This window comes from Lygodium microphyllum, chromosome 29 (assembly GCF_053477565.2).
Source record: "Lygodium microphyllum isolate KBCC chromosome 29, Lygodium_microphyllum_v1.1.10, whole genome shotgun sequence".
Lineage (NCBI taxonomy): Eukaryota > Viridiplantae > Streptophyta > Polypodiopsida > Schizaeales > Lygodiaceae > Lygodium > Lygodium microphyllum.
In genome coordinates, this window is record NC_141163.1 from 31,082,850 (window position 1) to 31,098,104 (window position 15,255).

The window sequence follows — 15,255 nt, forward strand, 5'->3', positions numbered from 1 at the left end:
CCAGGTTGGCACAACACTGCCCCCACGGCAAACATAGAAGCATCGATGTGCACGTGGAAGGTAATGGTCCAATCTGGGGCTCGCAAAATTGGTGCTATTGTTAGAACCTTCTTCAATTCTTCATATGCTCGTTGGCATGCCTTGGTCCACTCGAAGACAATCAGCAGCTTGTACAATGGTCTGGCGATCAGCGCATAGTTCAGCACAAACCGCCGATAGTATCCTGTATGGCCTAAGAAGCATTGAACTCCCTTGTAATTAATTGGGGGTGGAAGGTCAACAATAACCCTGACCTTTGAGAAGTCAATGGCAATGCCGTTCTTCGACACCACGTGTCCTAAGATGCATCCGTGCTTCACCCAAAACTGACACTTCAAGGGGTTCAAGGAGAGACGATATAAGCGGCACCGTTCAAAGACTGCGCGGAGTTTGTCTAAGTGTTCGATCCAAGTCGAATGGACACACAGGTCGTTGACAAAGACCTCTAACTCCTTGCGCAGCATGTTCTTAAAGATGGTGCATATGAGGCATTGGAAAGTGGCGGGGGCATTGGTCAACCTGAAGAGCATGACTATGTATGCAAAGACGCCCCACTCAGTGGCAAAGGTGGTCTTGTGCCTGTCGGCAGGATGCACTTGCACCTGGTTGTACCCTAAGAAGCCATCCAGAAAACTGTAGACTTCCTTGCCTGCCACCCTTTCAAGCAGTGGTCACTCGGTGAGTGTGTCGTTCCTCATGCACTTGTGCCCAATCAGGTTTTCAACTTTCTTAAGTGTACTTCAAGTGCGGAAATTCAATGTGAGTGCAGCGACCAATTCCTCAACGTCTTACACACTATCGCTTGTTTCGGGCTTGATAGGCTTGTAGGTCTGTTTTCTGGCCGTTTAGTCAAGGTTTAGGGTTTCCTTGTATGTTGCCTTGTTCGCTTCCAGTCGATCAGGTTTTACGGTTCAGCTGCTCGCGCCCAAGTCCTTGGGTCTTGCAACTGTCCACTTCTAGCCATTAAGCGGCTGCGCACTACAATTTCTCTTATCACATGTGCCAGAATCAAGTTCTGAGCGCCCGAAGGGTTTCGACAGGTTGTGCTAATGCATATTTGCTGGGTCGAGTCAAATTTCTGACAGATTTGACAAAAAATTGCACTCAGACCAACTAGTCCGAATTGCAGGGTCCGAGTAGGTCACTCGGACAGGCCAAGGCACGGGGTCGAGGGCTGAATTTCCAGATTTGACTCGAACGATTTTGATTCGGATGGGCCGAATGGCGAGTTCAGATAGGGTAATTCGGACGGGCCGAACGGCGCTTGGCTGAGGGCCGAATTTGAGACTCGGACGGGTCGCTCGAACGGGCCGAGTCCGGATGTGCCACGTGGCAAAGAGATTTGACTCGGACGGCCGAGTGGGTTGACTCAGACAGTTGCCTCGGACGGTCCGAGGCCGAGTAGGGTTTGGCCGAGTGGGCGGAGTGAGAAGGGCCGAGGGCCGATTCTAGGACTCGGCCCAGGAGAGGCCACTCGGACGGGCCGAATGCAGTGCACGTAACCCGCGCGAATGCAATTTCGATCGTTTCACCGAATGTAGGCCTGCGCCATGGTCATGCACTTCTAGATCCTATCTAGGGAAGTAGAGGGAGAGGTTTGTATACCTGAACGGGCCGGTAAGTGCGTCAGTGATGTGATTGAATCAACATGGGCTAGAGCTCTCTCTCTCTCTCTCTCTCTCTCTCTCTCTCTCTCTCTCTCTCTCTCTCTCTCTCTCTCTCTGAAATGGCACAAATGAGCTCTCTTTTGGCCTCCTAACTCTTATATGCCTTCCCAAATGTGGCGTTGATGCCCCCAATCACTCACTTGCCGATCTTAGGCCTCATTAGCGAGCATTTTACACATTTTGCACGATTTTTTCCCTATTTTGCCCTGTTTTGAAACAGTAAACCCTACCCTTTTCCGGTTCGATTTCCTAACTCTAACCTACGCTAAATGCAACAAAGATCGAAGGCAAAAAACTGAAATAGATTCTTTATGCTTTCCAATCATCAAACAACCAAAATATCCCGAAATACTTACTTGTTTTGAAGATTAAAAACACCCAACTTCCTACGTATCTCAAGCTCCGTTTCGGGGATGAGTACCCTACTTCGATGCTCGATATGAGGCGCGCAAGTGCTCAAGCTTCAATCCATTGGTCCCGGCAAAGGAACCAAAATGTGGGAGCTCATGCTCAACTTCCAAGACCCACGGACCACTTATTGTTTCAAGCGTTCCAAGCCAGCTCTAATGGCTATCTCTCACCTAGCCGACATGCCATCGTTCCTACGAGTGTAGTGAGCCATGGAGGAGGCTTGATGCTTGATCGAGTACCCTCCTCTCTCTTGCACTCCGGTAGCTCCACGATTCTTGATGCTAGCTCAAACATCCTCAAGCCTCCTCCATCTCCAAGCTCCATCCTCCATAGCCACGCGCACAAGAGAAGAGAAGAGAAGAAGAGAAGAGAAGATGGTGAAGAGCTTCACCCTCTTGATCCCTCACTCCCACACACACTCACTCCCTCACACTCTCGCACTCCCTCTCTCAAGAGCACACACAAGCAAGAAGGAGAGAAGAAGAGAGGAAGAAGAAGACTCTTTTTGCCACACACCAAAGAATGAGCTTCTCATTCACTTTTCAACTTTATATACAAAGCCCTAAATCCTTTTTGGGCGGTCATCCCCTTTTCCCTCTTTCACATGGCCGACCGTAGCCTAGGCCCTTTTTCCCATTTCCCACCATTCTAATTTATCCTATTCCCAACTAATGCATACACTTTGCACAGGAGCGAGCCTGGCACTCTTTTACAAAGATTTGGGGGCGCTCCCACATTTTAATGGTGCGCCCTTTTACTCTTTTGTTGTCTCGGGGCGACACCGAGGCTTTCTGAGGGTCATGCCTGAACATTTAAATTTTTCAGGGACTGGTTACCGATCAAGGCACCTTTTTCTGCTTTTATCTCGCGCCTTTTTTGCTATTTCCTTTTTTTTCCATTTTTCGCTCCTCTGTGCTACGGGAGACACGGTAACATGAGTTCATTTTTTTCCTAATGTCTTTCATGACTCGCTGAAAATTTTGATCCATCTTGGCCAACAAGAAGGTTGTCCAATTAAGCTTAACCCCTTCCAGGATCCTGATAGAGGCCGTGAAGAGTTCTCTAAACAAACACTTTAAAGTAATCTTTCCTAACAAAAAACAGTCCTGAAGGAATTGGCATAATTGTTTCCATTAAGAAGAGGAAATATGTGCCACTGATACTCCTGAACTAGTGATAACTTTATGTGCTACCAAAGGAGTAGAGGTTTCCTTTTGCAACAAGGCAAGGATATCCATAGTGGATTATAATTGATTGCCACTAGGCACAAGGAAAGTTATAAAAGGAAGGAACAAGGCCTCATTGATAGTAACAAGGGATAAACAAAATCGAGGGCCATAAGCCAAAAGCCTGGGAGCTTCTTATAAGTCTCCAAGAAAGAGTAACATAGCTTTGCATCCACTAGGGGGAACTTCAAGGCCACAAAAAGAGGAAGGCCAGCCTTTCGAATACAGTCAGCATCCAAGAGAAGAGAATAATCATGAACCAGTAACGGTGCATGCTAGATTACAAGTGGGGGAGTGGAAGAATATGCCATTTAGACCACACTAGAGTATCCTTGTAAATTTGTAGTATGGAGTCCATAACCATATGTCTATAGCATCATATCATGTTTGGTCAAAATTAGGGTACTTGGGATCTAATAGAACCACTAGTAGTAACATTATTTGAAGTAAAATAAATGTCTCAATGAGATGTGTAGTTGAGCCATGTGATCTCATAATAGACATCAACCAAATGATTTGTGTCATTGGAACTACTCTCTTATAAAGTGATGGTTGTTGATTCTTCTGGATATATAGCTAGTAGTATAAATAATGATTATCTAGTATGTTATGTATTAGCATTACTAGATTCTATGGGTTAGCTATCAATACCATATATGCTTTAGCAAGCCATATGGATATCCTTTCATGTTTTTACTATGCATGATACATTAAAAGTCTTAAAAAACTTGCCAAATCATGCTTTTATGATGGTTTCATGCATTTATCGTTACCTCTTATCAAAACTTCAAATAACTTAGGCAATAATAAACATGATCCATGTGATACATTATCATAACACATGTATAGATAAGTAATTTGTTAACTATCTAAACAACCAAAAAATATTTTGATTATACTTAAAGTCCTAATAAGTATCCCTACCCAACATGATGCTACTCTAACAGTGCAATGGTGCAAGTATGGAGCTAGTTCAAGTGATTTGACTCAAGCTCTAGCTCCTCTTCTTTTAGCCTTATATTGTTGTAGATACAAGAAATAGACTAGATTTTAGAAGAGGACATAAGATCTAACTCCCAATTGTTGAATTTAAGCATTAATTGGATTTTGGGCATGCCATAATGTGGTGCATCTCAAGGTTGATAGCACACTATTGGTAATGGCATTGTATGGTTTATGATAACCAAGCCTAAATTATGATGGCTCTATTCTGTTGGGAGTTTCTAACTATTAGTTAAATTCAAGAATAACTAAATATTGAATTCAATAACTTTTAAAAATCACAATTGCAAAAATGGTAAATTCCAAAAATAGCTATCGTTGGAGACAAAAGTGTGAAGGAGCTACCAAGGGCACCAGGAGTTATTGGAAGCATCACAAGAAACATCATTTTTATAAGCTGTCACAAGTAGCTACTATAAAAAATAATTGCTAAAAACACTAAGTTAGGACCAACATTGAGGAATAAGAAGAAAACACTAAGGTGAATCCTAAAATAGCAAAGTAACTTTAAGAGATGTTTAAGGCCTCATTGTTTCTTTTGATTGTATCTCTATTCATTTTTCACTCTCAAGTTGTGAAGAATGCTTTTTGTAAATCCAAGTATTAGAATTACTCCCATATAAATTGTATGAATCTATAGGTAAAGATAAAAATATCCAACAAAGTTGTGTGCACTAAATACCGTGCAAGCAAAGTAGGAAAATCCCATGCATGCAGTTCAACCTCTTGTGACTTAGTCACAAGACTATAAGTGGGCTTTAGAGGAGGCTACCCACATAGGAAGCCTTATGTATATATTGTGTAAAAATGAGCAAAGAGCTCATTTTTCTATGTGCGACAGTTAAGCTCTTTCTTTCAACTTCTTCCATCTTGTTTTCACCATTGCAAAAGCTCAAGAGTGTGAGATTATGTGCAAGGGAGAGAGTGATAAAGTGAGCCATATCTTCTCATTCACCATATCACATTTGGGGCCTAAGGAAGCCATTTCTCCTATGAGATAAAGAGAGTGAGAAAGTGAGTCTAATGGATGGAGCCTCAACCAAAACTTCTAGCTAAATCCAACTCTTACAAAAAACTAAAAATTTGATGGAATCATAGCTGAAACACATTATGGGTATGATTGAAAATAGGCTTAGCCATGGAATTACAAGCTAGACATGCCACTACAACAAGAAACTCACCTCTTGCAATGGTGGTCATAGACACATACCTCCATGAAAGGTGGGACGATGGATGCCTCAAAACAATTATCAAATTATCAAAAGGTTCAAAAGTGAGTCTCTCTCCTTTTACATGAAACCCTACTTCTTATGACTATAGCTAATTTCTCCTAATGCTAGGGTATACTACATGACAAGCCATTCCAACCTCAAATATTTTTCACCTCAAAACTAAATACATGGGAATTATACAATGAAAGCTTCAAAAAAATAGCTTTGGAACATGTAGATCATTGTTGAAGAAGTATCCACGTGAATATGATGAAGATCTTCCATTGAAGAAGCACAAATAATAGGCCAACATTGAATTTCTTGCAAATTGTGGAAATAAGACTGATCGTAGAAAAATAGCCCTAACTTCACATAGAGAGCTCCAAATGCTGCAAATGAAGTGTTTGTCAAAATAGGCAATGAGAGGCATCTCGTTGAAGCCTAAAAATCCAAGTCTGAGTGAGTTATGGTATTTTATTTTGTTGCAAAAAATTTATACAACAACATGTTTACTGCATTGTACTACTAGTAGCTTCGATAGTTTGAGAATTTCAATATGACTTATAGAGATGGCTAAATATACCCAAACAAAATGAAAACATGATAATAAACTCATCTCCTTCATGATAATCATCCAAGAAATCATACATCATATCAATTTCTCCCAGTTCAAAAGGAAATGAATTAGTCATTTCATGAAACACATTAGCTCCATGCTCATAAATCACATGCTATGGATCCCCAAAATGGGTGGTTACACCTCAAGAACCAACTATCACTCATGTCCTCTAGTAGGTTCATACAAAAGGTTGACAATAGAGTAGATCTTGTCATGAGTCTAGTTATAACACAATTATCTATACTCGCATTTATATGGAAAAAGAGGGTCGGTAGTCCCTCTTCCTTTACAATGGGCTTTTGCTTAAGAAATATCCTTAGGAGAAGCAGATAGTTACAAGTGGTGATAAATGTCAGATCTGGACATGAAGAAAAATCCTTGAGAAAGTGTGCAATAAATGGGTGAAGATCTTTTTCAATGAAGGTGATGTACTCCTGGGGGGTCGCAGCATTAACATTGTAAATTCATAGAAAATCATACCTTCCATGCATCTTCCAATCAAAATCTACTCCGTATCTCCTTGGGTAGGGCATGTAGGTTGGGTTATCCCTTTCATATGGCAATGTGTTGCAAAAATCCATCCATACATCCATATTGTCATCCCATATGTTCTTTCTCCACTTTGGGGCTGTGATTCATAGCCCTTAACTGCTCTAGGCTCATCCATCACTTTATCCTCCTAATATCTGGTTGGTTTCCTCTACCACAACATTGATTGCCTTGCCCTTTCTTCTAGCTGCATCCACTTTGAAATCTTGATCACCTCCTCTAGCACCATTGGTGATAGTCCTCAATCAAGTGATCGAGAGTAAGAGAATATGAATTTTAATGGGTTGCAGCATCTTTCATGTTGCTCCCATAGGGTCAATTCTCATGCCCAGTTGACTAGAAAGTACTCTTAAATTGAGGGATATGGGCTTTAGGCATTGGTTGATCGTGTGCTTTTACTTGCAACTCTAGTTGTGGGGGTGGACTTGGTACATTAGGCTACTCTTCCTCATCATTCTCCTGCTCAAAATCAGTCCCTTCTTCAAGAATTGACTCTACAAGCTTCTGAGTAGGGGGATGTGCTTGCTACTTCTCTTGTTTCCCAAATCCCAGCGGGCCAAGCTCTTGCCTAGACAACCCTGCCTTGATCAGATGTTGCCTTTGCTCTTCCATACTTAGGCTGGTGTTGCTAGCCATGGGTATCTTCTCATGGAAACCATATCTTAATTCTCTCCTTGTGAGTTCTAATTTCCTTTTGAGCCCATCAATTGTTTCTTCTCCTTTTGTCGAGTGATATTCAGCACAATGTTTAAGAAAGCCTCCTGCTATGCTAGCATCCCCATCTCTATCACTTTCACTTTTCCTTCAACCATTATATGCTCACTTTCTGATAGTGCCAGGCACTTTGCTAAATCCCTCATTCTAGCATCATTCCTTTCCGCCCATCATTCAGTTTTCTCTTTCACATGTTCAAGTCTTTGGTTTTACTCTCGTGAGAGGATGGTTACTAGCTACTCTTGCTCTTTCCAGATCGCAAGCATCTTCTCTTTGTCTTGGACTTGGCATTCCACCTACTCCTTTAGGATGCCATGCTCACGGAGTACTACCCTAGAATCGATTCTATAGCTATGCCATCTTCTTCATAGCCTCTTCATCTCTTTGCATCTTTGTGGCCTGTAGCTCTCGTCAACTCATCCCTCTGCCATTTCAACTCTTTGTTTTCTAACTACAAGCATTTTTTTTCTTTAGAGTTAAAGGCACATAGTTTCTCTAATGCCATGCGGCTTTCCCTTTCTTCCTCGTATAGATCCCACAAATTCTCATCACCATGTCTTGCCTTCAAGGCCTCTTTCAGCACCGTCACTTCCCTTGTGAATATCATCATTTGCATTGTCTTTTCTAGTCGAAAGGCTACAAAAGCATCCTTTTCTACTTCTAGCTTGGCAAGCGTAGCTTTTCTCTCCTCATTCATTCTATCAGATTGACTCTGGAGCTCTTTCACTAGCTCATCATACTCCTCTGTGTTGTGCACTGTTGACATGGTACCAAAGTGGTTGATACCTCAATGCATGGCACCTTAGGACCTTGCTGGCATTTTTCATTAGCTACTACTGTTGGTCTCTTGGCTCCTACCACTGGGGCCTCTTTTGATGTTGTTGGTGCCAACTCATGCACTTGCCTAGTAGGTACTACACATATTCCATCACATTACTTTCATTGACTAGTACTTCTATGGCTCCTTGTGTTGGGGTGGTTGTGGTAGCCATGATTGATGATATTTCATGCATGGGGGCCTTTCCCTTACCCTCTACCATTGGTCTTTGTTTAGCCTCCCGACAGCACTTATGCTAGTTCTTAGGATCGAGAGGTTTATTCTATTAATCTTCTGATGGCAATGGCCACCTGCTCCTCCTTCTCTCATCTTAACCTTTCTTCCTCCTCTTCTTGTATCTTTTTACATTCCTCTTCAAATTTCCTTGACTATTCTTTAGCCCCCTCTACAAGTCTTTGCTTTCTTCATAAGTGGTTCCAGTCTTCCTGATTGGAATCCTCAACATAATTCTTCACATCTCTCCCTGACTGAATGGTGCTAAGCTTCCTGGCATCAAAGGATCCAAGAAATTATGTGCACTTGTCATGATCTATTTGCCGGTGGATGACCTTCTCGAGGTACTTGGCTAGATTGCATCACTCGACGGCCACATCCTCAATCACCACAAGTTCTTCTAGGTTGTGTTTGATATCGTAACTAGTTGAAAACTTGCATCTTCGTAGTTAAGCGATATTTTTTCCATTCTTCCTTGGAAAATGGGAACCCTCCCACTTTGATTCTTATCATAACACAACAACTCATAATGAGTTCTCTTTGAATGAAAACTTTTGCTTAAAAAGTAAACTGGTTAGAAGAAAACATTATCAAATAATAAAATTTATAAGCCAAGGAATGAAGTTTTTTCATATCAATCAATCCATACATTGCATGCAAGAACTTCATAAAGAATTTTTAACTAGATGAAAATTCAATGCATCCTTCTCTTTGGAGTTCAATCGTATTTCGATTTATATTCACATTTCACCTCACTTAAACATTTCACCTTACTCCTTCCCCTCTTGGAATGATGAGAATCCTTCCTAGGATTGGAGAATGAAGGGGTAAAGGTGTTTGGTACACTCTTGGTATGCTCTAGTGTTTCTAGAACCAATCGTAGAAGTTTGGATTATACTCCAATGTAGCATGGCGGTCCATGTATTGTGAACGAATGTCCACATGTGTGATATAGGTCAAGATATTGGTCAAGAAATCACTTGAGTTCATTCTCCTAGCAACATGAAGTTCTTCTTCTGTTGGGATCCTATCTATAATGGATTCAGCATGACAATGTCTTTTAATGGTCTCTTTCATGTCATGGTCAGTACTCTAAACAAAGTTGGGGTCACGTAAGTGGGATCATATTCAGAAGTCCTGATGGTGTGTCTTTGCTTTGCATTGGTCATGATTTGACAACCCTCTTATCCCATTGGATGCAAAGAGTGTACCATTTCCGTAGGAAATTGGACTCAACAAGCTTTTTTAGCTCATCAAGTTCATACGGTGGCATTGGAACTCTGCTTTTCCTAAAGGATATTATTAACCATTGGTTTAGGGCATGTTCTTAGGAGAATTCAGTGGCAATCAACTCTTTTGAAATTGTGGAACTTTTTGTGAATATGAATTCAAATTCCTCCCAAGAACAAGGCAAAGAGCGTACATCATTTACTATTTGTTTGTCAAGCATGCCTAGGTCCAACCGTTCATAACTTCTAGCAGATAGCATGAAAGTTGATTCTAATCGTCTGATACAGGTCACTAAGTCATCTCTAATGTTCATGGTCATACTAAATGTCAATTAGATAATTGATTGATGTTGATAAGATGGTTTAAGGCCTATGGGTGGTTGGGGTTTGACTTCACTAGAGTGATTAGCTATGGTTGCCTCCCCTATGAGGTGGTCATTGTAGTGTTTGTTATCTGGCACCTATGATGGGATTGTGGTTCAGGGGACGTGTGGTTCTCTATTTGTGTAGTGGATGGTGCACTAGAGGTACCAAGGCAAGGCCTATTGATAGTGGGTCTGATGACTTTTGGTCGATAGAACCATTGAGTGTTCATGGGTTGAGCATCTTTTTGCTCGCTCTAGTTTTTACCTCCTATTGCCTTACATGTACGTGTATGTTGGTAAGGAGATTGTGGTGGATAGGCAAGTGTGTCATTTGTGTATTTAGGCAACCACACTAGGGTGTTGTCATCATAGAAACTTTGGGCATGCAATATCTTTTGGCACCCATCGTTGTTTGGTCCTTTGCCTATTTGTGTAACGCCAGCTTTTTCTTTTAGGTCAGGTGTTTGGGACGACATGAGAGCTATGAGATCTTGCAGATGTGCCTTTGGTGGTCGGCTACGACTTACGTTTGGGGACCCACCTGGTTATTTGGATTGTAGCTTTGGTTGGAGCTTCTAAGTGATGTAATTATTTCATATTGGGTGTTTGTGCGGGTTCACTACCACCCCCTCCTTAGGGTTGACATTGGGTTTAACTTTTGATGGTGCTGTGTGCTTTGACAAAGCTATGGTACCCTTATTGAAAGTTTTTAGTATCCTAACATTGCCTATGGAAAGGGGATGCACTGAGAATCGTAGTCAACATTGTAGTGAGTTTGTTTCTTAAAAGTGCAACCCAAAAGTGATTCCTTGTCAATATTCTTTTTTGTTAGGTAGTACATAAAAGATGATCGAGAGGCTCTCAATCTCGATAGAGACCATTACCTTGCACTTTCCTAAGACTACCCCCCAAATGGACTAAGTTTGGTATTAGTCAATTGTACTTGGGGCTGACCAATGAGGGTCTAATGAACATATGTGAGGATGTTGTTGTCAACTCTCTCATCGATTAATGCATCAAAGGTGTGTGCCTCTTGGGCGGTTACCGTTATGTGCAAGTAGGATGGTGCTACTATTTCTTCATCCTCATCCTCTATGCATGTGATAGTTGCCACTCTAACGTTCACAGGTGGTGTTATCATTGGAGGCTCATGTAGTCGGTGTGATGGAGGGTAGTACTTCTTCATCCGACTGCCATTGAAAAAGCCTATATCCTCTCCTTCTAAGGTTTCAAGCTCCACATTGCCTATTCTACTAATGTTATGGACTTTGAAAGGTCCCAACCCCCCTAAACTTCATCTTTTGTTTGTGATCCTTTACAGAGTATAACAACACTAAGTCTCCTTGTTCAAAGTTATGTTGTTTGATATGCTTGTCAAACCAACTCTTACATTGTGCCTTCTCACAAATTAGGGGATGGGTTGCAAGAAGGTGTTCTAGTTCTACCAAGCAATTTGTCCATGCTTCCTTGCCATCCCATCTCTCTTGGATTGCTATTCTCAAGCTTAGAATGTAGAACTCAACTCGTAAGATTGTTTCAGTTCCATAGATCAGCTTGAATTGTGTTTGTCCTACGACTATTTTGTAGGCTGTCATGTAAGCCCATAATACTGCCATTAGCTTATTGTCCTAAACTAAATGAGGCAGATACCACCTTGGTTAGGACGTCACTACGATTTTATTTGTCACTTCAGCTTGACCATTTGCTTGAGGGTAATACAATGAGGATTTTCAATGGATTATCAAGAAGGTGGATAATAAGTGGGCAATCACTTCATGGATTGATGAAGTGTGTGCCTTGATCATTGACTAATTCTATTGAACATCTGAACCACGAGATCACTTGTTCCCAAAGAAATTTGGTAGTGGTCCTAGTGTCATTTTTTTTAGTTGTCCAAGCTTCAATCCACTTGGTGAGATATTCTGTAGCTACAATTATGTACCTTATTGTGAGTATTGTGGTACATGGCTCATTGGACCAATAAAATCAATCCCCCATTTTTCAAATTGTTGGTGTGCTATCATGGGGTCAACTCCATCTTAACCTTACAAAGAGGGACCTTAGTTCATTGGCACTCATCACAGTGCTTCGCAAACTTACCTACATCATGGAATAGTGTAGTTCACCACAATTGAGACTAGATTATTTTATGTGCTACAGTGTCCCCATTGAAGTGTCCTCTAGCAATTCCGTCATGAGCTTCTACAAGCACATCATACACCTCATACTCACAGATACATCTCCTCAATAGTCTATCTTGTCCTAATCGATAGAGTTGGTTGGGATTGAATCTTTAGAATGAGACGTTTTAGCCTAGCCTTCTCAATTGGACCTTCAAGTAATCTATGTTCTAAGATGTGGACTATGTCGTATGCCCAATAAGGTGTAAGGCAAATCTCTTTCACTAGACATTCTAAAAAGATGTGCATCAGGTAGGTCATCTACAATGCCTTGTCCAATTGTTTCTCATGTGGTTATGCAAGATATGCGGTCTACAAATGTAATGTTGTTGCCCTTGTGTACAACCACAAAGAAATCAAATTCAAGTAGCAAAAGTAACCATCAAGCAATGCATCCTATTTTTTAGGCTTTATTCACAAGATAAAGTGATGCTTTGATGATCAATAAAGAAAGTAAAGGGTATAGCTAGAAGGTAATGTCAAAATTTGTTAATAACAAACACCATACTTAGCCCTTCTCTCTTTGTTGTGGAGTAGTTCATTTTTGTATCATGAGTTGTTTGCTTGCAAAGCTCACTGGGTAATCCAAGTTATGCTCTCCAGATTGGCACAAAACTACTCCCGTGGTGAACTTTGATGCATCAATGTACACATGGAAAGTAATGGAATTGGGGGCTCGTAGAATAGGTGTGGTCATCAAAGCCTTTTTCAATTCTTCATAAGTGTATTGGCACTCCTTAATCCACTCAAATACAATCCACAGCTTGTAAAGTGGTCATGCAATGAGTGCATAATTCAACACAAATCGTCAATAGTACCCCATGTGACCAAGGAAGCACTAAACTTCCTTGTAGTTGGTTGGTGGTGGTAAATTGACAATCACTCTAAATTTGGAAAATTCAGTAGCAATGCCATTTTTTGAGACCACGTATCCTAGTATACATCCATGCTTTACCCAAAACTAGTATTTTAAGGGGTTCAGTGAGAGACCGTATTGTCTACTCTATTCAAAGACTATGCGGGGTTTGTCTAGGTGCTCCTCCCAACTAGAATGAATACACAAATCATCAACAAATACTTCCAATCACTTTCTAAGCATGTCCTTGAAAATAGCACACATAAGATGCTGAAAGGTGTCAGACATAGTAGTCAGCCAAATGACATGACTGTGTAGACAGACACACCCCAATCTATTGTGAATGCCATTTTATGCGTGTCATTTGGGTGCACTTGCACTTGGTTATAGCCGAAGAATCCATCCAAGAAACTTTAGGCTTCCTTCCCTACCACTATGTCAAGCATGTGCTTGGTGTAAGTAATGGATAATTGGCTTTCTTTGTTACTAAGTTGACATTTTTGTAATTCACACACACTTGAATCTTCCCATTCTTCTTTAGGACAATTACTATGGGTGATACCAAATCCATGTGCTCAATCTCATAAATGAATCCGGCATTCAACAGCTTGTCTATTTCCTCCTTCATGGCATGAGCATACTTTGGATTCATTGCGTGTGGTCTTCGTTTGAGGGGTCATAGGAATGTTGCGAGTCACAATACTTGGATCAATTCCTTTTAGCTCTTCTAAGAACCAAGCAAATACATCTACATACTCTCGTAAGATATTAATGAGATTGGTCTCCACTTGCTCACGTCGGCTATATGCACGGATCAAGGCTTGTCCCCTTCCCTTGCTAGGTTGTCTTCCTTAACTTTAGTGGGTCCTGTAATGGGTTCACTAACCTATCTTTCTTGTTTGGCTCCTACTAACACCACTATGCAGTTGCCCTTCTTATACTTAGTGAAGTTTTTGGGTGAGTCATGTGGTTTTTTTGTCGTTCGACTCTTTTGAGGACTTGGACTATTTTCTTTTTGGGTAAGTCATGTGGTTTTTTTGTCGTTCGGCTCTTTTGAGGACTTGGACTATTTTCTTCTCTCTTCCTTGAGCCTCTTGCACCTCAGATGGATCAGGAGGTCCCCTTTGGTGTATTTGGTCTTAGGTGGTTGTGAGATTTTTGGATCACTCTTAGAGTTGACTTCTGACTCGGAGTTGAACTCACAACCTTCACTAGAAGAAGGAGTTTCCCTTGGTGGTCGTAGCTCTAAGAGAGCTTTGAGACAGATTCCACTCTAAGCAATGGTGTGGCACCTGATTGAACTAATCCAACTCGCTCATAGTCCCCTAGGTCTAGGTGCTCTAGCCAAGTACAATCACAATTTACCTTGATGACTCCTCTTTTAACCCTAAAAGCATTGGCCTCTTGGGATTTAGAGTCCAGTCTTATCTGCTCAATCACTTCTCCCTTTATGTCATACTCTTTGGTCTTGGCTTCTTCCTCACTTTCCTCACCATTGGAACAGCAATCTTCATACTTATCATCCAAATCCTCATACTCAAACTATTCATCATTCACATGGTTCCCGTTCATAGGACTTTTCTCATCCACAATGAAGGTCTAGTTGTACAATAGATTTAGGTCATGCATCTTAGTCCATTGCTACTTTGAATTCTCTATGAGATCCTTAAGAGGTTTAAAATTTGCAACTGGGTTACCACTAGCTCTCTCGTCATGTACTCCAGAATTCTACGGAGTTCAAGTTTATTAGTTGGTACATAGTAGGTGATAGGCATTGGTCAGATTATGGAACTCCTGGCCATCATCCATAGAGATACTAATAATGTAGCATCATTCTTGGGTAACTCAAAAGCTATGACTCCATTGGGTTTACTAGTTGCTTCTATAGCTTGCCTATAGTCATCCTCATCATGTGAGAATGGCAAGTTAGTGGTTGCCAATACATGCATCCAATCACACTTATCATCAAGGAAAGGAATATACTTGGTTAAGGGTCCATATTCACACTTTCCTTGTGAGTCACCCTTTAGTATTATAGAGATAGCATCAAAGTCAATTGGTGACGTTTTCCAAGTGTCCATCTCTACTCGAATAGCTTATTTTATGTTGCCTAAGAATATCAGGCCATTACCCCAA